The sequence below is a fragment of the Dryobates pubescens genome, chromosome 26 (assembly GCF_014839835.1).
Source record: "Dryobates pubescens isolate bDryPub1 chromosome 26, bDryPub1.pri, whole genome shotgun sequence".
NCBI lineage: Eukaryota > Metazoa > Chordata > Aves > Piciformes > Picidae > Dryobates > Dryobates pubescens.
In genome coordinates this window covers 10741875-10752903 of record NC_071637.1, presented here as the reverse complement: position 1 = coordinate 10752903, position 11029 = coordinate 10741875, and positions in this window count along the sequence as shown.

Below are 11029 nucleotides of genomic sequence, written 5' to 3'. Positions count from 1 at the left end.
GTGTAACCCATGTGCTGTGAAAAGAACTTGCCAGTGATTTGGGGAGTTATCCCAGAGCTCTGTTGCTAACTAGTATGTGACCAATGAGTCGCAAACATTTCCGCTGTGCTACAGCTTTTGCTGGATGTCTGGCAGCTGTGTAGAAGCAAGTGTCAGTGCTTCACCTAAGCTGTTCAGTGGCTGGAAAAGTAGAACAAATGCTTTGTGCTGATAGGAGATAGTAGCAGTGAGGGAGGGGAGAATGCTTGAGTCCCTAAGGAAACTGGTGTCTACCAGTCCATGTCCTCTGGTTTTGTTCCTGAAGGTCTGCATTTCACATTCAAAGCCCTGCCATCTTCACATCTGAAAACTTGAAAGCAGCTTCATTTTTTCTTTCAGCTACACTGAAAGATATGTCATAACCTTGGAAAATGAAGCTGTTGCTAATGTGTTTATATATCTGCTTGTGTGTTTGTGCTTGGGCTCTTTCAATTGCATTGAAAATGTGTACCACAAAATTATTAATTAGCACTGACAGTTCTGTGCTTACTGCTCTATGCTCACATGCAATATTAAGTGTGGAAGTCTAATAGAGGAAACTGCAAACGTAACTTCTGGGTCTTTTGTTAATGTTTCTAACTAATATTTCAGATGTCGGCAGCCTGAGTGGTAGACTGCTTTGTTATGATTGCTGTGATTTAAATACACATTCTCATTGACACTATAGACTCTGGCTTCATTCCAAAAAAACCTGCTAAAGTCTATCACATCAAGAATATGTTAATTGGAGTTAGTGAATTTCCATTTAGGAAAGGAACCCAGTGGCCTGGTTAGAATATGTTGTAGCAAAATTTAGAACTGTCATCTTCTTGTGGCTGTAATCATCCCGTGACTTTGGAACAGTGAGTGGTATGTCTGTTTTCCCAACATTACTATGCTTTCTTTGCTCTCCATAAATGGCAGTTACAGCTACAGCTTTATGCAGATTTCTGTGCTTGAAAGGCATGAACAAATCTAATTCAATTTAGATGCCATTCAATAATTCCTGTGTGGTGGTGGGTTTTTTGTTTTGTTTGGTTAGGGGTGTTGTTTTTTTTTTTTTTAATAGATTCATTGTTGTTGGGTTTTGGTTGGTGTGGTTTTTGTGGTGGGTTTGGTATTGTGGTGTGGGGTGTTGGTTGGTTTTTTTTGGTGTGTGGTGTGGTTTTTGTTGTTTTGTTTAAACTAAGGATTTACATGAGATGCATCTTTACATTACACCTGATGGATGCACAGCTATTTGTATTGTACCTGCTGCAATAAGTATACATGCCCTCCAAATTGTTCCTGCTGCTGACAGGGAGGGCTTTGTCACTTTCAAACTAGAAGATATGTTTGCATTTAAATTCTTCATTAGTGCAGGCATTGCCTCCAGAGCTCCACTTGCAGAATGTTGGTTTGTTGCAGTTTCCAAGACCATGGAATATGGCCACCAATTCTAGCCTGCTTGGTGTAAAAATGTCTTGTAAATGCTAATGTGCAACTGGAATTCTCCCCTGATAAATTCTGGAGTACCTAAGCAGAATATGAGCTAAAGATGAAGGAAAAAGACCTAATTTTGAATTTTGTTATGCTGCATAAACTGAAAATCAAACTCTTCATGCTCTTTGAAAGTATTTTGTTTCAACACATGCATGTTTCAAATCAGAAAGAGTTGCCTTTTTTTCCTTTTGCATGAAAGGCAGGGGGTCTAGGACGTTTTAATAGCTTTCATATCCCACTCTGCAAATATATTATTGCAGCACAATAGTTTCTTTGCATGAGAATTGCTTAAATGATTTAAAATGGATTGAAAAATATATTTCAAGTTTTAATTTTATGCACAGAACATTAATGAACAGTGCCCCTTAGAGACTTGCTGTCAGTTTAACATATTCACAATAATCTCAACACAGATGTTATTCCGTCTAAATCCTTTTAGGAGGAAGAAACTGGTAATTTTTCCTTTGAGAACACTGGAAAATGTTATTGTTGAAATTACATTTTGATCCCAGAATGCTATGTAAAATATCGTTGTTATGAAGAATAAGTAGCACATTGTTTCTGAGGTAAAATGCATGTGAAACTTTTCTGAGCCTCCTGTAAATTTTGAAACAAGTGAATGTTTTTAGTCCCAAGCAATTTTGCTTCCCTTGAGGGTTATTGTAGGCAGTGATAGATGCCAGCATCTAATGGTATTCTAATTTAAGAGAGCATTTGTTATTAGCTCAGATTTCTGTATTTGCAGCCATAACATCATGCAGTTATTGTCTCTTAGATACATTTCCCTATGCTTTCTCTGAGCGTGTGCATTAAAACACTTGCTAGAAAGAAATTGTATAGCTACAGTAACAGATTTTTGTTGGAAAATACTTTAAAGTACTTGCTTTGTTTTGTATTCCAGCATATGCCTGTGTTTTGTTTCTTCTACTTGGTTCAGTCATTTTGTACTCTTCTTGATTAGTCCCAAGTAAAGCTCTGGCAGGGAAGTTAGGCTGATGCTATAAAAGTTATAAGGTTGAACATACACTGTAAATATTCTGTTGCTCAATATTGGAACTGTTTCTGTTCCACTTAACCAAGGTGGTTAAGTGAAGAAGTGGAGCTCACAGTGCAGAGGATGTTCACTAGTTCCCTGTACAGACCCTGGCCGTGTGTGTAGGTAATGTGAAAGAGGCTATTAGCAAAGTGTTGATGACTCAGAAAAATGGTTCTGCAGCTTTCCCAGGTTTGAAGAACTGTTCTAGGACTGCATAAATACAAGAATAATGCTTGTAGTCGTTGACAATGAAGTACAGAATACATCATCAATTCTATGCAAAGGTAGCTGGTTAGAATAAATCCCATCAGGCTCTTCAGAAGACTTTTGGAGTAGAGTGAAAAAAGGGTCTGTAGTCAGAACTGCAGCTCCCACAGCCATTATGTGGGGACTACTGACAGCAATGAAGGTTGCAGTTATGTAACATGTACAGTGAAATTTCACTTTCAAGGCTGAAGTTTATTTTATGAGCCTTGATACACAAAATGGCAGATGTTTATTTCTTGAAACTTCAAGAACATGCAGTGGAATATCCTTGAAGAAAATGTATTTTGCAAAAGCAGATATCTTGATGCAAAATAGCTGCTCATTTCTCTACTGTGCTTTAGGAATGCTAAAGGGAAAATGGCTGTTAATATAATATGATAGTATAAAGTAGCTGCAGAAATGTAACAAACAACAACAAAAAAGTCAGGTAACATTTCCAAACAGCTGCCGGATTAAAATGGAATAGATGCTACTGAAAGTTAAAAAACCCTCAATCTAATTCAAATGTAAAGGCAAATTATATAGTCCTACCACTGTGGTTTTCAAACTGTGAATACATTTTTTTTTTGTTTGTTTGAACTTGTAAAATTTTGACATACATTTAAATATTAATAGAAACTTGTTCTCGGTAGACATAGAAAATATTCTTTTGCCGTTTTAGAGAACAAGGAACACAATTTGCTTACTCCTATAGCAGATTGATTTGCGTGTTAACGACAGTAAAGGTACGTGTTGCTTTGGGCTCTCTTTGTAATGGTTGATAGACTTGCTTTTGTTTGTACTTTGTCTTTTTGCATGAATTTTTGTGTGGATGAAAAGATTTGTACCCAGACAGGAAGGGTCAAGTCTTGGCACTGCAGTGACATTAGACTGTAGTCTTATCCCAAGCCCATTTCTTGTGGTGAAGCATGCTCATCTGCCACTTGGCAAACACTTCTCAATCTATCATGTTTAGATTTTTGGGATTGTCATAATTCCATATGCTGACTTAAGAGGTGCAATTTTTTAAAGGAAGATTTAGGTTAACTTATAGGAACTGAAAGTCCTATACATTTGATAGAATCATAGAATTTAGGTAGCCAGTCTTACGCTGCATTTTTATTTCACCCACAGAAAGACTCGTTCAAGTTCAGGCTGATATAGAAAGTTCAAATAGTCCTCTTCAGTGTCTAAACCTCTGTAGTCCCTAATGAGGGAATATTTCGCCTGGGCAGAGTGCCTGTAGGAGACTGAGTTCAGCTTGATTTACATAGGACTGAGTAACTTTTTGGCCTTGGGCTAACCTTTCAGACAGCAAACCAAAGACCTAAGACAACATTTAAGGCTGTATATTGCTTTCTGTGGAACTGCCTGTGATTAGGAGATGTTTCATCTCATGGAATTAAAATGTTGTAATCCATTGGCTAAATTTGACATGCAATCTCCAGAGGGCCTCTGAATGCTAAAAAGAGACCATGGAAACAAATGAATCGACTTGTGTGCAGTACTGGAGTAGGAATTGCTTACTCACGGTTCTGTTACATTGTCGACCTTACTCCATCAGATTCTGAGCCAGAGTGTAGGTAGCTTCAGAAAGTGAAGTATTTGGTTTGTTTCAGTATGTCTTAACCCCTTCTCTTGGTCGAATGGGTTTTTTATTACATGATGTTTAAATTTTACAACTTAAATTTTAGTACACACTTATTAGGGGATAGACACTTTAGTTATCTTTCTAAGCCTATTGAATTACTCACTTGGTCTCCAAGCAAGGCATGGTTTGAGCAGCTTAAATCTTGGGAAGGAAAATAGGTAAGTCATTAGCACTACTATAGGGAAAGACTATCGAGTATAGCAGGCCCCACTTAAACACACAAAAGAAAGCATTGGAGGCAAAACAGTATTTAAATTTGCTGGAAAAAGGGTCTTGTGTCTGTGAAGACCTCACAGCACAGGGACAAGACTAATGTCTTGTGCTGAGAAGGCATTACATTTTTGCAAGGTTTGGTCCAAGATACAGACAAAATCACCTTTCAGTGCCTAAGCAAAATAGTTTCTCATGATGAAAATGTTCACATCGTTCTCCCCACAGTTAGCCACAAGTTTAGTAGCTCTGCATGGTCAGCTTCTTGAAATCTTCTGTTTTCCCCTCTAACCACTACAGCTATGTCTGAATCTCTCTATTGCTAAGCTTGAAGGGATCCTACTGCTTTCTAATATATGGCTGGATACTGGTCTTAAGGAGGTGTTCACAGAAATAATAACTTGTTAGCTATGTAGTCTTAAACCTTACTGTCTGAAAAAGTTTTGTCTTGTGGGAAGATGTGTCTCCCAGAAGCACGGTGACTTACTTATTGCATTGCTCAAGGAAATGAGAAGTTCCTTGCCAGCTATGTCTCAAAAAATGCTGTCGTGTTTCTGCATTGTGCAAAGCAGAGGGTGATTTTAACAGTTATTGTTAGCTCTCTGCTGCTGATAAAAACTGTAGACTGGTCTGTGATCATCTATAGAATCATGTGCTGTGAAAGATGCTTCTTTTTTTTCCACAAAATAGTCTCAATATTAATGTCTGGAAGGTTCTTAGGATAAGCCCCTGCCTGGAGAATGAAATTCAGTTTCTCAATAGAATACAAAGCCATGCCTGGAGAATGAAATTCTGTTCCTCAGCAGAATACAAAGAGAAAGAAATGCATTCAGCAGCAATCTTTTTATTTTTCCCTTCTCATTTTTTTTTTCTTTTTCTCTCTGTCTTTTCTTTTTTTATTTTTACCCAGTAGTTGCTATGGGAGGTCATGGGATTTAAAATATTTACACTATCATACTTAGAAAACAGGATGAACCTAGACATACTTAGTTGTATTCAAAAGGCTCAATATTTAGAGATGCTCTATAGGTAATGTTGCCCTAGTGAATACTTGTTCAGTGACTGTAGCAGGAAGAAAAAGCATAAATTGGGTATTGATATTGGGAAAATATGGAATGTCAGTATTGGATTGAGGTTAGGATTTGCTGTTCTATGTATCCTGAATGTAAAAAAGGTAGGGTGCTTTTTGAATATAAATTTGGAAAAAAAATGTGTTATCAGTTCCTTTATTTGAGGTTTGGCAGCTTTCTTTGATCAGATTTGTTTCTTATGTAAACTGCATCTTTAATCATAACCTAAACAGGTTCTTTCCTATAAGGAAAATGAGTGTTTAACTTGGTGCTTTAACAGGATATATGCAATAAAAAGACAAACAATGTAGCATCTTAATGTAGCTATAAACTTTGGTTTAATAGATCTTTGACTAACCCAGGCTATGACACATAATTTAACACACATGTATCCCAGTTCAATGAAAACCTCTTTCAGTACCGTGTTAAATGTACCCACTCCTGCAGACGTTCCCATTAAAGTAATTATGGGGGAGGGGGGGATTATAAGGACAGAAAAAAGTTTACTCTTCCTCTTTATAGTGAAAACAAATGTGTTTTTCTCTAGAATCTGCCAAGCCTATGTTTTAATGATTTAACAGATGGAGTTGGCACATGTGAACCTGGAAGATGCATCTGTCTGATTTTTCCAGTCTGAGGATTTTTTAAACTGCATTAATGGCACAGACGATGGTAAAATATCACCTCCCCAGGCTGCTTTGCTCTCCTAACACATAATGTCTTTTAAGGAGAAAAAAAAAAAAAGTGATAGGAGACTGGGGTCAGGAAAAGGCTAAAGAAATGAGGATTTGAAAAGTTTAATATTTTCTGTCTTCACTGCATTAGGCTTTTAAGCTTTTCACTGTGCATTCCTTGTGTTTGTGTTGTGGAAGCAGAGATTCTGCCAGGCATCATTGTCTGTGATCTCAGGATTCTGTTAATTGTTCTAAATGAACACCATTTAAATAAGGAGACCAATAGCCATTCGTGTTTTGTCCTTTGTAATTTAAATGACTTAATGTTGCTTTTTCCAGTTTGCACGGACTAAACAAAAAAGGTAAAATTATCAAAGGTTCTCTCAGATTTAGCAATCTAATTAGTCTCTTGTACTGTTCATTCAAGCAGTTGTGCTGATGCTTAACTGTTCTAACTCTCTTGGATGAGTGGCCTAATTTGAATTTCTTTTTAGCGTTAGATCCTTTGTCACCTGGACTTTCTCCTGAAAACAATGATATGCCTGTGTAAAGATCCTGAAGGCCACTGTTTAAATACTTCAGCAGTGCATAGGAGTGGACTAAATTACAGGCTCATACTTCTGCTTCTACCTGTTTCTGCAGATCTCTAAGATAGTCCTTCTAAGGGCACTATTGTCCAGGGGCCAGATGGGTACTTACCTAAGTTATCCAGCTGGTTTCACTGACACTGCAGAGAGGCACTTACTAGGATATGGAAGAGCTCCTCACTCTGCTTCTAAACAAGAAGTTTGTGGTAAAATAAAATTAATCTGGGGTCAGCTGTGAACTGTCCAGTACTTCAATAGCACTGTCCTTTTTTTGGTTCACATAAGTTTTATCTTACTACTGCTGAGAGAGAAAAATACACAAAGAAGAACTCTTATCATTAATGTAATTAACACAGGGTTTCTATCTGGCATACTGAAGAAATTTAAAATGACAAAGAAAAGGGTGGCAAAACTATTGCACATGCTCCAGAGCTGCTTTTGCTGGAGGAAAAGGTCTGTTCATGCAGCTGTACATCAGAGATGCCTTCACAGCCATGTGCTCCATTTGTGTGGAAACAAAGATACACAGGCATCACGATAAGACTTACTAATTGGTCTAATGAGAGATGGTACCTCTGTCTATGAGCTTTGGCTTGCTGATGTTATTAGATTATTATGGCTAAAAGAACAATTAAAAAAATAGATAGTTACATGTGCTTGCACTTCAGAAAATGTAGTGAAAATCAATGCAGATGCCCCACCTGTGCTTCCTGGTAAACTGTGAACTCTGAGCACGTGAGGGAGGTGAAACCTTATGGTTCTACAGCTGTCTTTTCTATATGCTTCCATGTTCTGCTGTCTCTGTAGCACTCCAGTCTTGATGCTTCAGACCTGTTTGATACTGTCAAACTATTGAGATATATTTTAAAGTAAACTTACTAGTAGAGACAGCTTTTCCATGTTTGTATTTTTAAATAGCTTACATTGCCTCATTTTATGTGTCTAAAAATGAGGTAAGGTGGATGATGTGGACTGTCAGTACATTCCACTTACTCTATTGACCATCATAGAATTCACCACCTTCTGGAGGTGCCTGTTTCACTTGACAGCTTAGGCAGCCAACTTCAAGTAAATTTCTGGTTGAAGTTAGGTGTGCTTAACACTACTTTTGCTAACTATCATGTAAAAAGACATGAGCTAGTGCAGAATCAAACATGCTTACTTCAATAGTCTTGTCCTGAATCATGTAGATAGAAACAACAGAATGAGTCTCTTCATTTTTAGTGAATCAGAGAAGAGTGTTAAGACTCTTCAGGAGCACTTGAGTCCAGGAAAGAAGCTGCCAATTTTCTGTAAACCTAGGACACTGAAAATATCATTGCATTAACCATAGCAAATATCACTAGAACTGTTTGTTTTCTTTAGGCCCTTTTGTATTTTAACAAATGGCTGTAATAATTTTCTTCACAGGTTTAAGGTTTGATTAATCAGTTCATTGTGTTCTTTCTCCAGAAGCAAATGTGTTACTGATATCCCTTGGTATGAGTGACATATGGGTTCTAGCTGGAATGATAGAACGTCCTTTAATTTAGCAAAACAAAAATATGCTTGGTGCTCTGTTTTTCCTTGCTACTATTCCAGCCAAATTTCATTTGCAAGAGTGATGTGGCTTCTTTGTAACTGACTATGGTACTTCATGTGGATGAGATTCCTCATGCTTGTGAGGTGCAGACCACAGGGTGCTAGCAATAATAAAGAAGTTGACATTTCTCTTGCACTGCTCTTCTCTGCCAAAGATTTTAATGTTGCAGATCAAGTCAGCCAACAAGTAGAAAAGGATGGAAATACCTGAAGACATGAAAATACCCTAAACTGAACAAGTTCTTTCCTTCCTTTTTGTGTTTTTCTTTCAAGTTTTCTGGTAGGTGTTTTCTTTTTACAATTTTGTATGTTTGGTTTTATGCTTCCCTCTTCCCCCTCCCTTTTTTTTTTTTTCCTTTTCTATTTTTAAAGATCATGTTACAAAACACTCTAAGGTAAAATCTCTGCTAAGGGAGATTGCCTTGAAATGCAGCAATAGAAATTATATACTTTCTAGAATTCAGGCCACTTTATTAACTGGCTGATTCTGGAGCTCTTATACATATTTTACCATATATGAGAAGGCATCCACAAAGACCAACCATTTCAAACCAAAGCCTTAATACTTAAATCACAACATCCCAGAACTTGGAATTTTCCTACTAATTAATTCCATCATCCATGAAAGTCAATGAGACCTTCTACTGATAAATCCATCAGTATCTGTTGTGAGGTCTGTTGGAACAGGTTGGACTTGATGATCCTTGGGGTCTCTTCCAACCTTAGTTACTGTGATACTGTGATCTTCTGCATCTTCTATAGTGGATCAGTTGTTGCTTTCTACTGTGTAACTGAGATGAACTCCATCCTTCTCCAAAAATAATTTCCCAATTATTGGGGGATGTTCTTATTTAAAAATATTAAATGTATCATGCAAGTGAAGTATAGAATGCACACATTTAATGTCCAATCTAAGAAGGATGGAGATAAAAACTGTGTGGAATAGCGGTGGCTTCTCCTCTCCCTGAGCTGGCTTGTTTGGAAGTTAGAAGCATGATGTGAATGCTTACAAACTGTTATGTTCAGTGCCATTAATTCCTAGAAAATAAAGCCAATATTGACTGTAGCATAAACTAAAAACATTATGAGGATATTTTCATGCTGGCAATCGTATTTATAGGTAGTTCTGACCATCAGAGCTTCTTTGCATGTTTTTCATCTTCCTGTGTAACCAGAGGCTACATTGGCAATTTTAAGAGGCACTGGAAAGATCATGTTTCAGTGTCGGTGTATGTGTGCACATGTTCATGGTGCTTGTTGAGAAACTGTACTCAAGCATAGATTTAGATATTTTATTTTTTTTAGTAATCTGTTATTTTTTTTTCCCCCTGAGGAACAGAACAACTTGTGCAGAAAAAGAAAAGGTTAGTCTGTGCGCAAACATAACTGCCAGTTTTCATGGTCTTACAATCCTCCAGTTATTTAGCAAACCATTTAGAATGAGAACTTGGCAAAACAAAGTTTAAAGTTTTTGTTTTCCAATGACCAGACATCCTTTGAAAACTGAAAACCAGTGACATCACTAGATAGTATTCAGACCTTTACGTGCACTGCTTTCTAGAAATCTATGGTTGTTGCTATACTTCTCCTTTATTAGCTGAGGATATGCTATAGTTCTGGAGTTAGCTGAATACCTGTTTGCCTATCCCTCTCCCTTTCCCCCACGTGGCTCTTCTGGCATAACCACTTTTTGCCTTTCTCTATTTGGAACCTGTGTTGATTTTTCTCAGCCTTACTGAACTGGCCTTTAAGGCAGTTTCTTAGCAATTTGCAGTGAATATCATTAGTAAATCTTGCTTTGGTCCTGAAGCAATTGCAATCCCAGTCTGTTATGGATGCCTCTAGCAAAGCTTAATACTGTATTTTCTGACCTAAGGCAAATCTGTAGGAATCCACATGCAAGGTAAGCTCACTAAAGAACTCCTGCAGTGCCTGTGTCGAATCTGTTACATGCACTGACAGGAAACAGGCTTGTAAACTAGGGAAGTACTGCACACAGACGAGTGATAAAAGCTGTTCCAAAAGTTTCTTTGCTATTAGTCTCTAGTCCAAACTATAATGTGAAAATTTAGAAAGTTCACAAGCCAGTTGATTTGGGGTTGTTGGGTTTTTTTTGTCTCCTGGGTTCCTTTTGCTTGTTGTACCTTCACCTTCATATTTTGAGTAGAATAGCTGTCTTGTACCTAGGTCATGGGTCTAGTTCAGCTATATTAGTGTGACTTAATTTAAGGTTTTGTTTCTTACAAAGATGGGGTATAACAATACTTCCTGCCCCAACATGGAGTTGACGGGAACTCTGTGTTTTCCATGGTCTAAGACACAAGGAATGTGATTTCAGATGGACATTTATGTGGTATAGTACTGATAACATACACCTGGCACTCAAATTTCCCAATCCTCAGTCCTCCTACAACTGGAGTGTCTATAATTTCTTACTCTAGCAGCCAGGTTATAATGAGCCACAGCAGCTTACT